The 24,345-nt window shown below is 35.6% G+C and overlaps 1 long non-coding RNA gene across 1 annotated transcript in view; it reads left to right on the top strand.

Annotated features, from left to right (window-relative positions):
• The window catches only part of LOC123572397 (uncharacterized), a 227,838-nt gene extending 208,389 nt beyond the window's left edge, over nucleotides 1-19,449 (top strand). Inside the window, exons 3-4 of the long non-coding RNA XR_010585412.2 lie at nucleotides 16,836-16,983; nucleotides 19,382-19,449. This is a non-coding gene — a long non-coding RNA (uncharacterized lncRNA). The remainder of the gene's footprint in view (nucleotides 1-16,835; nucleotides 16,984-19,381) is intronic.
• The last annotated feature ends 4,896 nt before the right edge of the window (nucleotides 19,450-24,345 follow it).

The raw sequence follows: 24,345 nt of genomic DNA, 5'->3' as shown, positions 1-24,345 counted from the left end.
CCAGTCTCCTGTACAGTCACTGGTACTGATCATTGTTTTTGTTGCCTCCTCTCTCCACTTTTCCTTCTATGTCTCCCTCACCTTTGAACAGCACTGTGGGATGCATGGGTTGTTTGCTTAGTCAGATAATACCAGTCTTCATCCTCAAAGGATCTAAGGTCTTAGTTGCTTTATATCTGCGAAGCTGTGGTTGCTGCAATTGTGCTCTTACAATGAGTACTGAGAATACAAGCACCATGAAATGAATGCCCAGTTAATGCCTCATGTTCAGAAAGTAGACCTTCTTACCCTCCTTCGTAGCAGCAAGCTCAGCTCCTATATTCAAGCTGAATTACCCCTCAGCAGCATAATAACTCTTCATTTTGCCTGCTCATTTGCTGCAAAAGCACAAAGTAACTAGGTTATGCTTTCTGGTTGAGTGGTTCCTCGTCTGTATGAAACAGGTGCTCCTGAGCAGGACAGATTGCTTTTTTTATACTTATCAGTGTTGCCAGGCTATGGTCTTCTGTCATTCAATTGAAGACTAATCAAGGTGTTTCTGGGAAGGTATTTTATAGAGATGATTAAAATACATAATGAGCTGACTATAACTAAGGGAGTTTCCCTAGATCACCTGAGTAGGCCTGATTTAATAGTTGAAAGGTCTTCAGAGCAGAGGTGAAATATCTCTGGAGAATAAGAGATTCTGCATGACGATAGTAGCTTCAGACTGTGCCCAAAACTTGTAGCCTGCCTTTCCTGATGACCTGCCCTACAGATTTTGGAATTTTGGACTTGCCTAACTGTATCCTATAATCATACAACATGCAAGCCAATTCCTTGAAAAAAAAAAATTCCTCCTTAACCCCTGTAGGTACTGCTTCTCCTACTAGATCTGTTTCTTTGATTGAATCATCCTGAACCAGTAGGTTCTGTCTCTTTCTGTCTGAATTACGTATTGCCTGGTACATTGTTTTAAAGTGGCAAGCTTGGCCAAATTAGTGATTTGTCACAATTCGTACCTACAGCTCTTTCATATGCCCTACAAATACTATCAACTTTAATTTCTTTTTATACCACATCTTTTGTTCTGTAACAAATTTCCACAAATTCTTCCTGAGATATTAGTTAGACATATAACAGACAACAGATACAATGTTAACTAAAAGAATGTCAATGTAACCAAGAAACTGAACAAAAGCCAAATTTCTAAGGAATGCAAACAAAATGAGCAGATGACAAGTGACAGGTCTAATATTTTTATATTAGCCATTTCTTTTGCACAGACTCAATAAGGAATTAATTAAATACCCCTTTGGAACCAGAGCCATTTCAGTGAGTTATAGCACTTGAAACTAAAATTGACCATTTAAAAATGAACATGTCCCATGAGGTAAACATTCTCTACTGAAATATGGTCAGCTACTATGAAAACCTAATGATTTGTCTTTGAAGACCCGTAACTAAATAATAAGTCTCAAACCAATGGCATTGAGATAAATAAATGTTTATAAATTCTGGGTCATTGAATGATAAAAGACATAGTATCTTAAATTTAGCTGATTGATTTAACATGATCAAGCCATGTATAAATGGATACCAATATTAATGAATATCTTTTATTAAACCCTAATGCTATGTTTATTTAATATAAATATTTATTAAGTATATGTAGCTATATATTTAATATATATACATATATTCTAATATATATAATTTATAAATCATATCTTTATATCTATACCTATATCTCCCATGAAGTTGAATTAATCTCAGAAAACTGAGGCAATGTTTGTTTTTGTCAGTATGAATTCCTGTATACTACAGTAGCAAACAGTTCCCCATATGTCAGGCAGAAATTAATATTTTGCTCATGCCACATACTCCATGCTCATTAGCAGCTGCCTCTGCTCACAAGGCACACATTAGCACCTCCAGTCTGCCTGATGGAGGCTCTACCACCTTAATCACAAGGTTTCATGGTTGTGTGCCACCTCATAGCTCATCATCTTGTAACTATACCATCTTCAACATGTGGCCTTGATGTGACCTCAGTAAACTAAGAGAGAAAATGGAGAATTGTGTATAAACTTTTTATTACTTCACCTCCAGTGTGAACATACTACTCTTGCTCACCTTTCATTAGCTAGGAATAATTATGTGACCCCAACCAAGGTGACTGGAAAACACACAGAACCAGAGTGCTTGTTGAGTACCCTTTCTTCACTACAGTCCACTCTTAACAGTCTCCAATATACTTCCTTTTCTCTCATCTTCTTACATGTAGACTCACTCAACTTCTCTCAAAGAGGTGCACCCAAAAGTCTTATGTACTCTTTATTTTCTACTCAAAAGATCTCCAGAGATGTGTGGCATATTAATTAATAAATAAAAATATGTAGTCAAAGAGGCAAAATAACACATTATTTTGATGCCTGTCAAAAGGTAGAAAATATAATAACAGCTATTAGAATCCAAGATATGTTATGAATACATCAATACTTACAGGTTTATACAGGTTGCAATGAGTAATTTCCAGGTCTGACAGTTGTGTTAATTCCAAGATTTGAAGTATCATTCTTTAAAAAGTTACGGTTAATGAAGAGTGAAATACATCAATAATGCCAAGACGTAGGAACAAAATATTAATATAGGAAGAGAGAAAAGAAATAATTTAGTATAAATAATAAGTCACACTAAGTTTCTTAAGACTCACTATTTGATGACTAGGGCCTAAGATGATATATACATTTATTTACTTAATTTGGTTTTCCTTTCTTCCACCACTTGTTGACCTGTTATAAATATAGAATTCCTAGCACATTAAGGTACTATGTGATATTTTTGTGTTTTGTCTTTGTCTGTATTAGTCATAGTTCTCCAGAGAGATCGAACATAGGATATACATAAATAGATATATGAAAGGAGATTTATTAGGAAGAAATTAAATCACACAATTATAGAGACAGAGAATTTACTCATATAATTATGGAAGCGGAGAAATTCCACAATAGGCCATCTGCAAGCTGTTGTACCAGGAAAGCTGGTAGTATGGCCTAGTCCAAGATGGAAGGATTGAGAACTCTCAGTTTGAAACCAATGGCCCAAGAACCCCGGGGACCGCTGGTGCCAGGCCTGGGGTCCAAAAGTCAGAGAACTTGAAGTTCTGATTTCTAAAGGCAGAGGGGCATTCAGGCTCTGGAGAGAAAGAATTTCTCCTTCTTCTGCATTTTTTGTTTTTTAACATCCATGCCCCTTGCCAATTGGATGGTGCCACCTACATTGAGGTGCCACCTCCCTCTCTCCCTTCTTTCTTCTCTATCCCCACCTTTCTTCCTTCTCTCTGTCTTACTTTCTTCAGAGCCTGATCACTAAGATATAATCACTGCGTATGTATTTTTTCACAGAGTGGACCTTAGGTACCCATTTCTCACCAACCTGAGCCCACAGGTTCTACCAAATCTGAAATAAGAGAAATTTGTGCTCTCACTACGGCAGGCACTCTGAATTTTTCTTCTGCTCTGAATGGAGCTTTGTGCTTCAATCTTCCTCATTAAGTCCACAGATTCAAATGCCAATCCCCTCTAGAAACACCCTCACAGAAACAACCAGAAATAATTATTTACTAGCCATTTGGGATCCGTCAACACAGTCAAATTGACACCTACAATTAATCATCACAGTATCTCAACAGTTGAAATGGAATAGATGGCTAAATTAACAATTGTCTCCTATACACTTTGCTTGACAAAATACATGAGCTGTTCAACAGTCATCTTTGCCTTTGGGGTTCCTTTACAATAGAAGATGGAGGAAGAAAAGCAGGATACATAGTGAGTAATATTTAAATTAGTGAAATAAATACAGTTAATATTGAATCATCTTGCTATTCTCGTGTACCCCAATTAGAAACAGTGCAATGTAACAAAAAGTGCACATAACTCAGCTGCTTTAATTTCAACTTTAGAATGAAAAAGCATTAATCTGTCAAACAGAAATCATCAACTCAAACTATTAAAGATAATGCAAATGCAAGACGCATTAATATTTTCAAAGTATTGAAAACCAGTGAATAAAATAAAGTATGTATAAAAATTGTATGCATTTCTCAATCAAAATTAAACATATTTGTTGATTATCATCATGAATAAATATGAGGGCTACAAACAAACTTACTATGTGGAAGTACCTTTGAAACATCATTTAGGTAGAATTAAAATTTACTAAATACTAAATTTGAATGTATCATTTTGTCTGGAAGTTACATGGAAATTCCTTAGCATATTTGTCATTTCTATCTCTTATAAAAGTAAATTTAATTAATATAGTCTGTGGTCCCATTGTAGACATCAGTCTCTTATTAGGTATATGGGACTAATGTTTAGACAATGTCCTGAGCGACCCAGTTAACTCTCTCCAATCCCAGTCCATGTTATTATCCTTCTTACACATGACGTGACAAATGAATGCCAATGGCTACAAGGGAATGTGAATAAAACTAACATTCCAAGATAGAATTAAGCCTCAGGTTGAAATTCTCTATGAAGTAAATGCTGTTTACTTGGTTTCTGCCCCCTGTGGCACCAAAATTTTAAATTTAGCAATTTGGTAGAACTAGGGTAGTTTCTGTATGATGTCAACGTCAGAAAGTTACCTTGAGCAGGGGCAAAATGTTTCTTAACTTGGAAATTTATGACCATGGTTAAGCATATCTGAGAAAGACTGATTCCCCCATTTGATTAAAATAGAAAACAAGCAAACAAACAAAAATTTCTAGATAAATACAATATATGTATGCGTGTATAGACATATAACCACATATTACACATATACGTATATACATAGATATAGACATACAAATATAAAGACTAAATAAATTTCTTATACTGTGTTAATAGCATCTTATCATAAAGCCACAGAGTGTAGAGAAGAAAACAGTCTACATGCCTGTGTATTTGGCTGGTGGAGATCCTCTTTTGCAGGTTTCATTTACTCCTGTCCAATAAAATCTTGTCTGTGGTGTATGCTGGGATTACATTTTTTCCCTCCCTCCCTTGCTTGCTCCCTCCCTCCCTCCTTCCCTCTCCTCTTTCCTTCCTTCCTTCTCTCCCTTCTTTTTTCTTCCTCCTTCCCTTCTCCTTCCCTCCTTTCTTCCTTCCCTCCCGTTTTCTTCCCCTCCCTTTTTCCTTTCCTTTCCTTTTTTCTTTCCTTTCTCTCCTCTCTTCCCTTCCTTTCCTTCCCTCCTTCCTTCCTCCCTTTCTCCCTTCTTTCTTCCCTCTCCCCCACCTTTCTTCCTTCTCTCTGTCTTTCTTTCTTCAGAGCCTGATCACTAAAGTATAATCACTGCGTATGTATTTTTTCACAGAGTGGACCTTACGTACCCATCTCTCACCAACCTGAGCCCACAGGTTCTACCAAATCTGAAATAAGACAAATTTGTGCTCGTACTACTGCAGGCACTCTGAATTTTTCTTCTGCTCTAAATGGAGCTTTGTGCTTGAACAGTTATGTTCTTTGTCTCTTTTTTGAAGGATATGTGTTTTTTTGTTTGTTTGTTTGCAATTTTCTGAAGTCAAGATGCATTGCATACCATTCTCAGCACTCACAATGGTGGGACCAGCAAAGGGGATCTGAGAAGGGCAGCAACAATTCCTACCACCATCCATTCACTTAATCAATAATGTGATTCTAAGAGCAACATCCTTTAACACATGCTCCTTAATCCAATATCTTCAGGGTACATTTGAGTGTGAGAACTTATGAAAGTTTTAACTAAACCAGATTGATAGGCATAAAATAAAAAGAAATTAGTTTCTGACCTTTAATAGTAAAATTGAGCTTAGTTTTATTTCATTTGATAATAATTTCACAACCCATTTGGAGGAAAGATTCCTGTTCGTTAGTTAATAAATTAACTCTGAAGGCCTGGTAGTGTACCCAAGAGTGCGCAGATATTCTTCAGAAGTGATTTTTCTGTTGGAAACTTAGAATAGGATACTTGGAACACTCCAGTTTGGCTAATGGCAAAGGACCCACTTCTTTGATGAAGTCATTCAGATCTGGATAGTGTCACCATGAAAAAAAGTGATTCCTCCAATTTTTTACTATGAGGAAACCTATCCTTTGGACATCATGTTCTCTTCTTTTGAAGGAACATAATTTAAATAGTGGAGAAGAAACTGCCACTTCAGAGTTGTTTAAAAATGCTTTAACACTGTAATTTCTGTATAAAATGTCTATGCTTAAAAACAAATAAGGCCAGGGTAAGTGATACAACTCTGTGGCTTTGGAGTTGGTGAGATGAGAGATTTGCCTTTCATCTGTTTGGGAGCAAAAGATAAGCTGCCAAAATTAAACAATTTTTAATTTGTACTAAATATAAGAAAAGTAACCTATATTAACACATGTTAAATATAAGAAAAGTAACTTTGCTTATATTTCTCTTTTGGTAGACAAATTTTTATCAAGTACATCTACTGTTTTGATTAAATGTATCTGAAAACTCTCAAGTTATAGGTGCCACAGGAGAAAAAAATGACAAAATAATATTGATGCAAATACATTATGTAATTTTAGAAGACCAAAATCCTATGCCTTCAGAAGTAGGAAGTAAATGTCAAGCAGCATAGTCATTCTGCTAACCTCTTGGTATAGTACTTCCTATTGGGTTAAACTTTCTTCTAGAGTAGCAAATTTTTATGCTTTTTGTTATGAAGACCTCTTTACACTCTTGAAGAATGTAAAACACAAAAAACACACAAGCAACACATTCCAATATCAGCCTTAGTGATGACATCATCACATGCTGTCACCTCTGAAAAGTCTACCACACACTTGAAAGAGGATGAAAATAAAAAGACAAATAATGCCTTAGTATTACTCAGAAAATAAGTTCTGTTCCTATAGACCCATTGAAAGAGTCACAGGTATTCTAGTGCCATATTCGTTTTATAAAGAAAGTCTAAGGGATTGACTAGAAGATAGGAATTGAGAGTTGTTCAATATTATATTCTTTTGCACTCAGTATAACAATATTGTAATTATTACAGAAGAAACTGACGTGCATTTGTTGGCAAATAATCTAAACATAATTTAATACATTGTTATATTAAATGTATTCATTTGCCTAATCCCAATACTCATATATTATATTTTTTCTTGCTTAATTATTTCTTAATATGTTTATAGTAAAGCAAACAATTTAATCAAAGGTCATTTATTTAAATTAAAAAAATTCTATTATCCTATTTGAATACCTAATTTATATTTTTAATGTGAAATATGGATTTTGAGCAATCTGTATAAATACATACTATTTAAAGCCCTAAATTAAAACATACATACTATGTTGAGTACATATCTGCTTGTACTATCAGGGTAACTTTCTGGAAGGCGTGACCTTTCAGATGTTTACTGTATTAATCATACAATTAAATGATTGCAATTTAGTAGTTTTTTTAAAGAACTTGCATTCTAATTAATAATCTAATGACTCATATATGTGTTTCTATCCTTAAAGACTCATTTTTACAAGACAAATTGGAAAAAGACAATAACTTTTCTATCAAGATTTGTATCTCTAGATGGTCTAGATAATTACAGAAAAATTCAGAGACATTTTGAAATGTCTTTTTCTTAAGTAGAAGAGACAGATTTAATTTAGGACTAGGACTGAAAGTCTAAATTCAGACAATACTCATCCTTAGCCAATATGTTACTCAGCAAATCCAGGTGATATGAAAGGAAGGGAAATTCATTTGGCAGAGTTCAAAGGATATTTATTTAAGCCACACCAAAAAAAAAAAAAGTAATAGTTTCTAATGAAACTTATGAGAAGAAAGTTCCAACAAAAGTGTGAACAAATATATTCCTTTAAGTCCTAGTCACAGACTATTGCAGTTTAAATCTGAGTCACAACCAGGTACAGAAGATGATAATTTAGAGGTCCAACAACTACCTACTTTAAAGGTTTTGGGAAGTTTTTTTTTTTTTTTTTTTTAGATAAAGCCAATATCTATTTTAGAAATTATCTAAAAGAATATAAGGCTTTGATACATCTTTCCTGAGTATATCAATTTAAGTTTATAGAATATTTAATGTAGTTGAATCTTTAATGAAATATGACACAATTATTTTGGAAAAAAATTGAGACGTATTACTCCCATATTAAATATGTGATGGATGTCAGTTAAGATCTAGCCGGGCACGGTGGCTCACGCCTGTAATCCCAGCACTTTGGGAGGCCGAGATGGGCGGATCACGAGGTCAGGAGATCGAGACCATCCTGGCTAACATGGTGAAACCCCGTCTCTACTAAAACGTACAAAAAACTAGCCGGGCGAGGTGGTGGGCGCCTGTAGTCCCATATACTCGGGAGGCTGAGGCAGGAGAATGGCGTAAACCCGGGAGGTGGAGCTTGCAGTGAGCGAGCTGAGATCCGGCCACTGCACTCCAGCCCGGGTGACAGAGCGAGACTCCGTCTCAGAAAAAAAAAAAAAAAAAAAAAAGGATCTAGCTAGAATCATATTGTTTTTAGAATTTACAAATCTCTTTGTCCTACATTTTCATTGAGACTCACATTTTCACTGAAATGTAGGTATTAATGCCATCAACCCTATTTTAGGTTTTAGGAGACTCAGGCTAAGGAAAAAAGAGTGACTTGCTGTAGGTCGCACAGAGATAGGACTCAGGTCTTCTGACTCTTAGTATAATATTTTTCCATCACACCACAGGTTTGTCTAGATGGAGTGACCAACACACCATTCTTTCTGGTTTCCTTATCCCCTTAGGAAATAAGAGATTAAACCTTGTTTAACTTCATTAGGAACCTTATCAAAACCTATAACCTAAGAAGTGGAAAAAAGACTATCTCGCCATCTCTCCCCTGAATACCTCTTGTCTATTTGCTAGTGAGTAAAATACGTTGTTTGCAGCAAATTTTTTTTTCCCATAACTAGACATCAAAATTGAAAATTGAAAAAAAAATGTGGTAGAAAAGTAAGATGGCATATCTTCACATTACAAGAAAATAAGTAAATAAAAATAAATCTGCCAGAGTAATTCCTTGATAATAGGATAATAGGAGAAACACAGTTTCAGCCAGGAGACTACGCCCTTCCGTTATGCCATACTTTCCTGGCTGAATTAAGAGTATCTCTCATCCCCCGGTGAGAACCTGCCTGAGCTAGCTTAAGATTTTTATCATTCAGGAAAATTCCATTTGGAAGTGAGACTCTCTAGATAACTTGGAGACACCCATAACACACCATCGTACGTGCAGATAACCTTCCAAGATATTATTTAGTGCTCAGACAGACTGCTTTTATCAGTTTAAGCCATATGAAATGGCTATTGTTTTGGGGTCAAACCAGTTTGATAATTTCACATGGTGCATCTCAGACTTCACTTGTATAAGAAAGCAAGATACTTTCATTAAGAGTATGAGCTTTAGAGTCTAAAGATCTTTATTTATATGGAAGGATTTGCTCATACTAATTAGGGAAGATTAATTAACTCTCAAATGGACATGATTATAATTGAGGTAGGGCCTATAGAGTTGCTATGAGGATTAACTGAAACTACAAATACAGAGTCTAGTACAGTATGGTATCAGATTGCTATTCAACAAATAATGGATATTATAGGGCTAATACTGTTGCTGAGGTCCTGTATTCTAACTGTGAACCCTATCTAGCTGTTGCACCCAGAAAGACTCGCTATTTACTTCTGATAAGCTTGCACTACACCTCATTTTTGAGTCTATTACTGTCATGGTTAGCCATACAGTCTCTTTCATACATGGTTTTTTGAGGTCTTCTATCTAAGTGAACCCAGTTAGCGCTAATAATAGAATGTGGCCATGAAGCCTGTACCTGTTAATGCCAAGAAATCTCTGTGATTTGGAGGATAGAGCATCTTTAGCACTTGGATATATTTACACACAAGTTTTTGAGTCATTCAGAGATTTCATTTTTAATTCATATGTGGAGAATATTTTAGTATTTATAATAAAATCAGGTACAAAATATAATATGTATTACTTCTATTATTTCACTACTATTTACTCTTGGCTCCAGGCAATCAAGAATCTTTAATCTGTTACTCTGCTTTCTCAGATATTCTTTTAAAACTATTCCTTTGAACTCATAAGAAGCTATTACTTCTCTCAGCCATTGGCCTTTCACACTTTTGCTCTTTCTGACCACTGTGCGCCAGAGATTGCAAATTCCTTGAGTTTAGGCTTTGTATTATTTACCTTTGCATATGACTAGTGCATAGACTTGTACATTACAAGACCCCCAACAATATATTATAAATAGAAACAATTGGAAAATTCAAATAATAAGCAGATAATTACAAAAATGCGTTTGCAAAATTATAGTTGGAAATTGGAACACTTGAAAAGTGTTTTTTTTAATTTTTAAAATATTAATAGTGAGCCACATATTGGAGATGATTTAAGACTTGCAGACCAACCATGACTGCCTGTTGACCCACACTGTAGCTGAAATAATACTACCAGAAAAAAATTCTACCACTGAGTCGCAATGACACTTCAATCCCCTATTTGATGTTAGACTCTCTTGCCTCTAAGTCATGATCTTTTTGATGTGTGGGTATATGGAGTGTTGCTTGGGTTGCTGAAAATAAAGTTTGCAATGGCCAAGGAGACCCGGTTGTACCAAGGGAAGACTTTTGCAAAAGGAAAATTCTTCAAGTTTTGATGTCCATATTTGCATTTACAAGGGGCTGAACAAGAAGGTAGCCACTAGCTACATAAGGGTATGTACATTAAAATTTCAATTAATTAAAAATTCATTTCCTCAGCCATACTAAACATACTTCCAGTACTTGATAGTCCCATGAAGATGACACCTAGAAAACTGGACAGCAGATATTTTCATCTCAGAATGTCTTATTGGACAGCACTAGTCCAAACAATTGATGGAGAAGATCATTTGGGTGTAGAGAGGCAGGTTGTAATTTATAACTCATTATCAGGAAGGGTGAGTACAGGGCCATCATGATCTCAGAAATGCCTTGGCAATTCTCAGCTGTTTGATGCATTAACACACCTCTTTCACCTGGAAACGGAATTCCAGCTCTTTCTACTGAGATACACACACACACGCACACACACACACACTTTTTTTTTTTAACAAGGAAACACAGATCTTTTTTTCTAAATTGAACGATTATCATTAAAATAATTATTCCTCATGTATTTTGTCCTTACATTCTCTGCAATATCTTGCTGATCAGATTATAGAATTTCTATTACATACAAAGTATTTTTGTAGTTTTATCAATCAACCAACCAAAAAATGAAACTGAAACAAAATTACAAGATAAAATTCAGACCTTTAGGTGATGTTTTTATTTAAAAGGCTGTCCAATCTGGCAAATAATGCATAACTAGCTTATTATTATCTTGGCTTCTCAAGATACACGTATAAATTTTGACTTTTAGCAAATTCCCTCTGCTGTTATTACCACGATCACTATGAAGAAAAACATATCACAATTTAAAATACCAAAATATGAAAAATAGAAAGTTTGCTATCAAAAACAAAGATCCAACATTGATTTTATTTTTTCAGGGAAAATATTTCTGAAGGTTTAAGTCTTTACTACTGACACATTTGAAAATCAAGACAAGGGAAAACCCCCACCCTTTTATTTAGCTCATATTCTTCATCTGTATATGGAACTTTTCAAGTAAGAAGATACTGTGTCCCGTGAGTGACCTTAGTGTTCGGGTAAATTACTTTCTTTCTATGAAGAGTCTAAAACATGCATATAAATAGGAATGTGCATAAACTTGCAAAGATATTACTGGCATTCTATGTTTTCCATAAAAAGTTCTGTATGCCTCAGGCTAAATGTCTAGCTGTATTTCATCCTAAGATTAATAGAACTTCATGAAATATTTAGACTTTCATAATATGGCTTTTACATAATTTTTCAAGACAGTCGGAACTTTTTGACCGTTTAAATGTTTTTACCTAAAACAGAGCAATCATCTGGCATTTGGTTTACAACATGAATTCTTTGTCCAGATCTCTCTTTGGAATGGCTGCTTCGGTCTTCTTCCTGGTTGATTGGACATAGATCTCTCTGATCTGACCTCAGATAACATCTATGCTTAGAACTCTCATCTCTCAAATGTTGTGCCTTGATCATCAATCATCTTTGAAAATATTAATATAGCAATGTCCAACTCAACTCAGCTGATAATTCAGTCATCCGGGACACAACAAAAACAAATCAGCACATAACTGGACCAAAAGCTGAGTACCCAGTTTGTTTTTGATGGTGATAGTGGTGATGCTTAAATACACGTGTGTGTATATGTCTGCGTATATTTTATCACATACATACACACACACACAAACACACACATGGATTTAACTGGATATCACATATCTTAAAAATTCAGTTAGTTCTAGCATTTCTCCCATCTAAGCCAACTAAATAAGATTTTTCTAAATATTACCACTTACTGCTAGAAAATTCCCTTTAGTTTAAATTATCTAGACATTAAAGAGAGGGAAGAAAGAGTTTATTTTACTACAAAATAATTCTCTAGCCTTCAAGGAGCATTAAAGCAAAAACATATTAAAATATTGAGTTTCTAAGAGATGCTACGAATTTTTGTTCTTATCTCAACCCATCACAAATCCCTTTTTAAACAATGGTCTGCTAGAAAGACTCCCAGCATTTGAATGAATTGGGCCATTGCAGAAACTCAGCACCTTACAAAGCATTTCCTTCCTTTTCTCCTCCGTTCTTCCCTTCCTCCCTTCTTTTCTTTTTCATAGATTAAATAATTAGAATTTAGGACCTATTACCTTTTTTTTTCGTTAAGAATCAACCTCACAGCTACACCTATTTGTTAATTCTAAATCATTGTTTTCTGGAGCTAAACAGATCTAGTGACTTTTCATGTAACTATTCTTAAAATATATATATACACACATATATAATTATACTTCTATAGGTATATTTCTATTATATTACACTTACATATGTATGAATATAATTTTATATATACACGTAAACACACACACACACACAAACATACATATTTTTTCCTCTCCTCTAAATATCACTCCCCATCCCAGATGATTAATTCAAAAAAATCAATACCAATCTGACATTGAACCCTGTGCCAACGGAGGCAATGAGTTACCTGTGTTTGAATATTAAACACTATTGAACAAACATTAAATTCTGAACAACACTGAACCTTAGGAGGCTCAAGCTTCACATTAGGGTTTTAGGTAGACTGTCATCATATTTCATTTAAATGCTAACTTTCCATAATTGTAAAATAATCAAGTAAGATAATTTTATCCACTTCCCCAATAACTAGAGATACATTTACATAATTACTGTCAGTGTATCAAATTATTTACTTAATAGGCTATTTCCAAGGGATACATGAAATAATCTATGCAAAGCACATAGCACATTTCTTGATATATGGTAAGTGCTATAATTTTTATCAATTACTCTTGTGTTATTATATATAAACTATAAGCAGTAGAGTTCTATGATACTTTCTAATTTATTTGTGTATCTGAAATACATGTTATCGTGATTTCTGGCTATTGTGTTTTTTCCTGACTCGTTGAAATGGGATATGAATAGAAATGCTGTCATCTCACAGTAGTGAGAAAATCATCCCAATTTTAATGATAGACAGCAGATGAATCATTACTTAATGGCATGATCAAACAGACCTGGAAATACCAGTCACTCCCATTGCAGCCCATGGATTTATCTGTTTATGGCTGGAAATAATACACACATTGTTCTTGAAACCACTCTATTACCACAAAATATCATTATTGACTAGACAGACTAATCCTTCTCAATATGTGTGCCTTGGCTTGAATGGCAGGGAAAATAATACAAAATTTAATAAGTAATAATATTAAATTAAAGGAGCAGAAACAGAAATTCATTTCATGGTTTTATCTGGTTAATATTAAGCACTGGCATGGTCTTTATAAAATTGGCGTATTTCTTTAATTTATATCCTTTAATTATAATTTTTAAAAGATAAGATGTAAACCATTAATTTACATTTTAGAAGCATTCTATTTGACATTGTATATTAACTTGCATTCATGTGAGTAACATTAAATTGGATATGAAATATCAGTTTTTAAGGAAATAGTATTTTAAAATGCATAAAAGTAGGTAATGAAATGCAATGTAGCAGCCAATATACATAGAGAACTTACTATATGTGAGGCAATGTGCCTAGCATTTTGCACAGATTCTTTCAAATTCCTCTGAAAATATCCCTGTAAGGTAAGGGTTGTTTATATAGACAGTAACAAGTAAATTTTTGTCTAGTTATTTTGGGGTATCATACTCTTAACTGATAATCTTACAATGATGGAAAATAAGATGTAAACAAAATATGAATGTCATCTACTTAAAATCCTACGATGAGGCCTGCACTGTCTGTGTACTGCCCCTACTAAGTACTGTTCAAATGTGGCATTCAGGCACGGCGACTCATTGCCTCTGGGTATGGCCCACTCTATTTCTAAATAGTTCTAGCCATTAGACAACTGGGGCCAACCAAAGGGAAATCAATTTTGGAGCAATTTCGGGAAGTGTTTTCTGTTTTCTAGAGATAGGACAGAAACAAATTAGAAAAAAATATCAGGAAACATGGACTGTGCCCTGCCTCACTATCCAAGACTTCTTTTTAACCAGACAAATCTTCCCAGTCCTTCAGAATTGTTCTGCATCTGATCTATGTCAGGTCCCATCAGCATTCTAGCAGTGCTCTTGTGAGTCCACTCTGGATTACCTACCTCTCTTTCTCTTAAAGATCAATACTGAGAAAAGCCCAGTTGTCAGTTACACAGACTTTCAATTTGACTGCCTAATTTCTTGTTCTCGCTCTCTCTCTTAACCCTTGTGAGTGTAGCAACTACTTAAACTTCTCTGTTCCTCATCTATAAAGGAAGGGTTATAATAGTGTCCCCTTCTGGACTTGCTGTGAGGTTTCAATGAAATAATCTTTGTAAAGTTTCTAGCACAGTTTTTAGCACATAAAGAATACTCAGCTAATGCTTTGTATTATTAATGTTATTAATATGACAACTGTAATCAGTTTCAAGACTTGATCTTCCCATAATATGGTGGTAATTTACAATAATTCTTCTAATGTGTTTAAAATGGAGTTTGTTTTTGACAGCAATATGAATGGTGATTAAAATTATGTGTGTGTGTATGTGTATATATATATATACTGTGTACACACACATAAGTACATATATGTGTATATGCATATATAATACATATTAATTTATCCACAAACACCCAAAACGCTAGTAGTTAAAAAACCATTTTCAAACATATCACTAAGTATTTCTACCTTACCTAGATCTAGATTTCAAATAGAGTTAGAAATTAACTTATGCAGTTGATAAACATTTATTGAAGGAATGAATTGTAAAGTAATATGCTTCTCCAGTCAGAAAGTTTTTCTCGTGCTATACATTCAATCAAATTGACAAGTGACCTTGATTTTACTTCTTCAAAGTCTCTTGAATTAATTCCTTCCTTTATTTTATCATAACTGTTGTGAACTCAACTTTCATTATATCTAACACGTAATCTAGGAAAACCTGAAAATCTGCTCCTTTCTCCTCAACTTACATCCAGGTCATTCCATGCTACTTGAATAATTTTTCTTAAATGTCAGTTGGATGATTTATCACCCACTTATCAAGAACACGCAAGCATTCACTATTGCTGGTTAGTTACCCTCAATCTGGCCTTCCTCAGACAGTTCAAGTTATCTTTCCAGGGTCAGTCTCTCCTAGTTTTTTAAATGTATACCTCAATTACTAGACCACATGTCCTCCTTGCTACTCTTTAAAGACAATGTTCACTTTGCACTGCATTTGTATTTGTTCATGTAGGCTAGTGTTTTCCTCCCACCTCATCTTCATTTTTTGCAGCTCTTCCAAGTCTCATCTCAACACCACTTCATCCATAAAGTATCTCTGATCCTCCCATTCAACACAACCTCCTGAGACATGAAACTCCAATGAACTTTGTTTGAACTATTTTAGGGCCGTTATCTCACACAATCGTGTATCCTAGTTATTCTTGCACTTGTGTTATTAAGCACAGATAGAGGGTTTTTCCTAGTAGCCCCTCGCAATATTTAGCCAAATTTCTCAAAAATCATATGAGCTCAAGAAACGTCTGTTAAGGTGGAGGTTTGATGGATCCTAAAATAGGCATTCATGTTACATTTTTGAAATTTATATTTTTAGAGAAAATATACCTTACTGTTTTTCTCTACTATAAAGATAGACTGTGATAAATAAATACTTCAGAAAAGAAACTTTGAAGAAATAACAGAAAAGCCCTCTGAGTATAAATCTATTTTGTAAATGATTTTGAAACGTCTTACTTTTTATATCTCATTGACATATCGAAATATTCAAAACACCATTTACCTCATTTGCTTTAACACAGTTCCACAAAATATAAGAAAAAAAAACTCACAATAGAAAAGAAAAACAAAATTACTGTCCTGGTTGGTACTACTTTGCTTGAAGATCCAGTGAAGTTTCACCCAGGATTTTTTTCATATTTTGTGAGTTTCACCAGCCACATAATCATAGCTTTAAACACATGATAAACACAAACTAATACAAGGAACTGGCTGGGGATTCTTGGGACCTGCACACAGAAAATTCCCATGTTAGAATTAGACCCACTGACTGAACATCTTGCTACAGTGGATGGCTATTTATTGCTCATTCAGTAATCCTCAGCTGGCCTGTGAAGTAAGGACTCACTTGTCTTTTCAGGACTGGGAAGAAAAGAGAGAAACTGTGGTTTTGTTAAGTGCTGCAGGAAATATTCCGTCTTTTCTCTTCCTCCACTGCTTAGAAAAGAGCATGTATTGGCCTGGCGCGGTGGCTCATGCCTGTAATCCCAGCACTTTGGGAGGCCGAGGTAGGTGGATCACAAGTCAGGAGTTTGAGACTAGCCTGACCAACATGGTGAAACCCCGTCTGTACTAAAAATACAAAAATTAGCTGGGCGTGGTGGCGTGCACCTGTAATCCCAGCTATTTGGGAGGCTGAGGCAGGAGACTCTTGACCAAGGGGCGGAACTTTCAGTGAGCTGAGACGGCACCATTGCACTCCAGCCTGGGTGACAGAGTAAGACTCCATCTCAAAAAAAAAAAAAAAAAAAAAAGCATGTATTGAAACTTACTGAGATGAGGTTAAGTATCAAGAAGATGGTCATCGCAATAATTTTTGTCTGATGCAAGAGGTAGAGCTTCAAAAACTTTATCAGTGGTAAAAAATGATTTACTATCCCATTATTGTTATTTTTTCTGTTTTTATGTCAGTGAAATACAATCTTTGGTTGTTACTGAGTCAGTATAGACTGGTGCCTTAACACATAAATACCGTAAGAAATATTAGATAGCACCACTGATACCACTAATGTTATTATGGAGTAGTCAGTGACTTCCGAGCAGTGGGAGGCGAGACTCTGCCTTCTGTCCCCCATCTTGGCACAATATAAACCTACAAGGGATATTTGGCAATGTCTGGAGAAAGTTGTGGCTGTTACAACTGGGGCAATGCTACTTAATTCTAGAGGTAGAAGCCAGAGATGCTATTAAACATCCTACAATGCACAGTTACCTAACACAAGGAATTTTAGGCCCCAGGTGTTAATAATGACACATGAAATTGCCATATGCAATTTCATGTCTCACCCCACCTAAACCTCCAGCTCTACTACATTATTCCTGTGGACAGGAATAATGTATTTGGACAATGTATTCAACTTCCCAAGGTATGATTTTCAAAATCTAGAAAATGAGGAAAATTATATCCCAAAGTCTGTTTTGATAACTAAGTTGAGTAATTAATTTTGTATTTAATGCATTTAGTACAATTCCTGGAACATAAAGTTCAATAATGTTGTATAAAAATGATATATGCCATAGTCTGAATGATTGTGTTGCTCCAAAATTCATACATTGAAATTCTAACCCCTGCAATGATAGCATTAGGAGGTGGGGCCTTTGGGAGCCAGAAAATTAGCTTGAAAGCACATTAGAGACAAATGGCAGGGTGGACCAAATATGACTGGGTAATCTCATGAATAGGATTTGTGGCCTTATAAAAGAGGTCCCAGAGAGATGCTTCTCCCCTTCCACTATGTGAGGAATAGCAAGAAGGTATTGTCTATGAACCAGAAAGCAGATCCTGACCAGACAATGAATCTGCCAGCACCTTAATCTGAGACTTTCCAGCCTCCAGAACAGTGAGATATACATTTCTGTTATTCATAAGCTATCCAGTTTGTGGTATTTTTTATAGCAGTCTAAATGAACTAAGACAATATGCTTTTGAATGATTTAGATATTTATGGTAGGATTCCTATAATTGCATATCTTGACATTGCATTTTCTGAATAACTGTGTATAATATAAAAATCAAAGTACCATACTCATCTACCAGTCAAGCTGGGTTTGTCTGACTCATTCTTTGGTCCCTCACCTCCTTCATGATTTGGGGGGACATTCTTCTATGCAATTCGGGTTTTTCCTGTAACCAGGTCTTAGTTTTAATTTGGGCCACTCTGACTGCTATGCTTATCTGGTGCTTGATTTCAATGAATAAATTCTAAGAAAGGTAGATGCATATTCATCATTCTTTTAAGTAAATTTGCAAAATATAACTTTTGATTTTCAAGCTGAACTAAAAGATGTAAAATTTAAAAGGACAGAAATGGCACAAACGCGTGTAGCAAAATATCTGAGCCTCCTAAAACAAAACCAAATAAAAATATGCATTCTCTAAAATTTTGCATATTTCTCTGACTTCCTTATCCTCTACTCCAGTGGTATAAAATTTCATTTAGTGCCCGTTGGGGTGCTCTTGGCGCTAAAATATCACTATTGCCAAAGTCCTTTCTTATTTTCTAGGGCACAACCAATCAGACATTTCTAAAGCTGCCTCCCTTCAAACTTCATTATGACCTCCTCAGCTCTCTAGGTGGGGTTTATCTTGCCTCTCTGGAGGTAAATTCTCTCACCTTAGCTAACTCGGCAACTTAGCAACTACACCTCCGATGTGGGCTTTTTCTCTTTTGGCTGTTAATATAGGAGGTAATTATCTGATATGGTTGTCTTTGAGACCCCCCACAGATCTCATCTTAAATTGTAGCTCCCACAATTCTCATGTGTTGTGGGAGGGACCTGGTGGGAGATAACTGAATCATAGGGGTGGTTTTCTCCATACTATTCTCTTGGTAGTAAGTAAATCTCACGCGATCTGATGGTTACAAGGGGTTTCTGTTTTTGCTTCTCTCTCATTCTCTCTTGCAGCTGCCATGTAAGAAGTGCCTTTCTCCTTCCACGATGACTGTGAGGCCTCCCCAGCCACATGGAACTGTGAGTCCATTAAATCTTTTTTTTTCCCCCCCGTCTTGGGCCTGTCTTTATCAGCAGCATGAAAATGGACTAATACATTATCCTTGACCCAAAGTTTTATCACACTCCTCATCCAAAATTTTATCAGTAACACTCTCCTTTTCTGTTATTACTACATACATAATCCTGACACAAACAGAGAGATTCGCCATTATTTGAAATCATATGAGAAATGTTTAATGTTTTTGAACCATGCTTAGAAAGAAAAGCCATCAACATTTAATACATACATCCATAATGTGAACAGAGTACTCAGTCCGTATTGGGGTAGAGGGTAAAAAAGTAAGAGGAAATCCTGGGCCCTGCTCTTGAAATCCAAAGCTTTGAATTAAGGTGATAGGAAATGTATACCAATGCGAACAACGCGGATGTTGTATGGTTGTTTCTTGTGGTAGTGAGAGTAGTTTCAAAACTGGGAGCTGCTATCATAAGCATTATGATAATATGTGAAACTAGCTATACGAGAACCCAAAATATGAAGTCATATACTCAGGGGTGTCAAGGACCACAGATGAATGAGAAAATAATTCATAGGGGAAGTTGGCCTTAACAGATGTATTTATACATTGTTGAGGCAAGAAAGTTTGGTGCTGAAGGGCTCCTGTCCATGGCAGGGTTACTATTCCACCCCTAAGGCAGCCTGGGCTCTCCATCTTCCCTGCCTGGGTTAGTGCAACATGAAAGGTACAAAAATTAGAAACAGAGCTGGGTGAGATCTTGGTGTAGATGGGGAAAAAGTAACTTTTTAATGTTTGAAGCTTAGAATATGGCTGGAAGTTGAAAGGAAATTGAAGTAAGCTAGTAGTGAAAAAGTGAAGTAAACGATTGACAAAGTGATAACTAGGAATTTTTATTTCATTTGTTGAAGGTTTTTATATTATACTGTGCCTGATATGATCAAAATGTTTCAAGGAAGACTTCTAGATCTGTGAGTTGACACTGTTTATGCTGTCATTAAGAATATCTATTCCAACATACAGATTAAGATAAAAGAATAAAGTAGCTTAGACTATTTTAGAGTTTCTTCAAAATGAGAAAAGTAACGATTCCATATAAAGGGTGCTGAAACACCAGAAATACACATAGGTGAGTTGTGGGAAGTAGAAAAAATACAATCAAAGAAAATTTCTGAAGGGTATTTTTGGGGGGAGTCATGGTAATAATAACATATTTTGATGTATTTTTCTAGCATCTGCAAAGTCAGTTTTACTCTTCTTAAATTCTTTAAATTCTCCTTTTAGTCTCCTTAATTTGACCCTTCTGTATGTGTGAGTCTAATCCTGACAAATCAACTCACATGAAACCAATTCACAGAGTCTCTGGCTGAATGGAGCCTGTAACCAGGAACAATTTTCCTACCTCTCAGGTTGAACACATGCCTCATTCATTCCACAAAGGACCCTGTGTCTGACAGGCACTGCTTTAGGCACCTGGGATATGTGAATGCATGAGTATACAAAACTAAAAAACAAACAAACACGCAAAAAGACCAAAGCAACCTTGACTTCACAAAGTTTGTGTGCTAGTGAGGGGTGGCCACAATAAACTACAAGAAAGTCAAATTACATAGCAACTTAGAAAATGATAAAGACTGTAGAAAAATAGAAATAGCAAAGGAGATTGGGTACAAGGGCTGGAGAGAGGGTTGGAATTTCAAATGGTGTGGTCCCATTAGGTCTTATAGCAGTGATCTTTAAGTAAAACTTAGCACATTTTATGGACTGCCAAATATATTTTAGCTGCATGGAATACATAGTGAGGAAAATAGTCTAAGACTCCACTGTTTAAATTCTAGTGTGGGGGGGTGGGGGAGCAGTCAATAACAGTAAAGAATTATGTAATGTATCAGGTAATGGGAATGTCAAGAGGATAGTGATCGGAATGAGGTGCTCTGTCTGGTAATGTGGACTGTGAGGCTTTTTATAAGGTGGGTTTTGAGCAACAAAACCTAATTCATATAATTCCTCAGCATGGGACCCGTAGAAATAGAAATTAGATACTCTAGCAATTCATATGTTCTAACACTTCATTGGGGAAAGCAATCCCAAGGATGGGGGTTGAAGATGAATGGAGGTAAGGTAGGAAAGGAGAGCAAGGGAATAAAAATGGTTGTCTCTGATCTGGCTGCCACTTGTGATAAGAAAACAGCAGGGTATAAATCTTTTAGGAACATTTTCTAAGATGCTGGCATTCCTGGGATCTCCACTGGGAAAGAAGGGGCAAGCATTTATGTGCTGGTCAAGGGTCTCCTTTGTGAAAGTTGCACCCTGCAGGACATTCACTTCCCAGCATTTCTGGACTGCTCTTGTGCAGGTTCTGAGCTGATCCCTGGTGTATCAAGCCTTAGCTACACCAGAGAAACTCTTGGGTAGAAAATAAGAGGATTCCATGGAGTATAGGCATGATGTAACACACTGTGCATGGTGCCCATGTGAAGTTGAGAGGTAAACTTGCAAGCTCCATGGCCTCAGAGGTGGCTGAGTGGCCTGTGGTGCAAAAGTCCCCAGGTGAATGAAGCTTAGCAGACCTGATGCTGTGCACAAGAGGAAAAGTGCTTTACAGACATTAACTAATTTAATGCCAATAACAATCCTACGCTGTGAATACTGTTTTCATCCCCATTTAACAGAAGAAGAACCTAAAGCATAAAGATCTTAAATAACTTGCCTAGAGTCACACAACTAGTGGATGTCAGGATTCAAACAGGCCTCTGGCCTCCAGAAACATGTTCCTTAACCTTGTGAGTACCGTTCTTACTCCACAAGCTCAATTGTTTTTAATTAATGGTGAAAACATTCTCTTAAATATTGTAATAGTTTTCTGTAAATTATGATTTCCAGTATTGCTTCATTTATTACAGAATCAGTTCATTTTAACTAAATTCTAAAGTAATGATATTTAATAGTCATCGAAAGAATCACTGAGAAAGCAGTAAGGAATGGAAGAGGAAAATGTGCATAAATAGTACCTAGAAGGGAGCCTATTTTTATTTGATTTGATTTATTTTTTGAAAGGAAAGAGGACTTTCACCTAAATACATTTTCTGATATGTTATTTCCACTCCATCAGATGAAGAAAACTGAATTAAAAATTCTGAATTACTACAGTGGATTATCTTGATGTAACCATTAAAATTGTCTATTTCAGTCTGTGTGTTAAAGTAAAAGAAAAACATAGTATACAAGGGGGTTGAATATATTTTGTATATTATGAACAATTTGAACTCCATTTGCTTTGAGTGTTTCAGTTCCAAGCACCAGTTATCTGAGGAATGATAGAAAGAACAGACTTAAATTCAACACGTCAGTATGAAATTCTGCAGCCCTGGTAGAGAGGATGAAAGAACAATTGGTAATAGGTTCTGTTATCTTCTCAGTCTCTGTTCTGTTTGGGGATATTGTCCATTTAAGTGAAGTCATTCCAAAGCACTGAGAACAAAATGTCTCTAATTTCACTCATTTTGAGAGATATTTGATTAACATTTTACATATGCATGTATATCACACAGACACACACACTCACACACACACAGCCCTTCACAATTGTGTGTAGAACTTAGGATTTCTCTCCCAATATTAGCCTAGTCTGCATAGCCATCAACTTTCTTCTCTTGAGGAGGGTTGTAAAAGGATAATTTAAAATGCCTTTTCTAATGGAGATGTGAATCAGACAAAGTGATTGTAAACAAGATGTGCCATTTTTCTTGATGAAATATCTATGACAGTCCTGGTTTAACTCGTTGTTTTGATTCAGTCTTGACGTGGTTTGTCCTCTTGTTTGCACTCAGCACTTTGTGCAAAGAGAAATCAGCACCTTTTCAAAAGCAACAAGAAAAGTGGTAGTTACAATATTTTGGCCTTCATTTTTACTGTTGATTAAATGTGATTGTGGTTTCTTTCCTACTGAAGAACACCTAAATTCTGTCTCCCAAATAAAACAGAGAAGGATGTATCTTTCTGTGCAATGTCACTTTTGGATCAATGAACATTAGTTATGCTGTTTATTTCATCCAGAGGAACCAGAGATAAAATGTCACCCAAAGACTTTTGATTTCTTGTCCCATAGACCCATGCTTTATCAGAATAGACATGGGGCTGACAAGGGCAATTTTTAAAATAAGTTCTAAAGGAGAAACTTTCCTGAAGTTCTACATTTACTTCTGCTTTTAAAATTACTAGCTACTGTCAAAGATGCTGAACTTTTATCTAGCCACTTCAACTGAAACGGTTGGTATCAAGATATTCACACAATAAAATAATAGAGAAAAAATGATACTTGGGGAAAATAAAAATTAGTTTACTTCTTGTCCTTTTGTTCATAAAACAGTATAATTAAACTCAGTAAGTTAAAAGTAGCATAATTAAGAACTACATGAGAGCCATAAAAATATTTGCATATTCATTCGGAAGTTTTAACCACTGAATTCTGTTATTTTGTGGGACATAGCAGTTTCTTAAGATTTTCATTTTCAAGTTGTAGCAATGATTAATATCTTCTCATAAACATACTGACATCAGTTACTCTTTCCATATCCCCTAGAAGAGTTGTCACATCGGGTAGATTCTATTGGATAAATAATTCACAATGCTGTCTTGTTTCATCGGTGACACTCCCCTCGTTTAACTAATGACCATTTATCCTTACCCTTTATCTCATTATCTCCTAATAGATTATCTATCCTCCACAACTTTACCAAGGTTGATTTATTTGCACACAGATTTGTTGATTTCAGTGGCTCACTATCACCTACAGGGGAAGCCAGAATGCCTACAAGCCTCCCTCCATATCTTAACCTCCCTTATCACTACCTGGTACCTGGCAACACACACATACTACAGATTTCCTGAACACCTCAAGCC

This window comes from Macaca fascicularis, chromosome 3 (assembly GCF_037993035.2).
Source record: "Macaca fascicularis isolate 582-1 chromosome 3, T2T-MFA8v1.1".
In the NCBI taxonomy this organism is placed as follows: Eukaryota; Metazoa; Chordata; class Mammalia; order Primates; family Cercopithecidae; genus Macaca; species Macaca fascicularis.
This window is presented reverse-complemented; position numbering and strand designations above follow the sequence as displayed.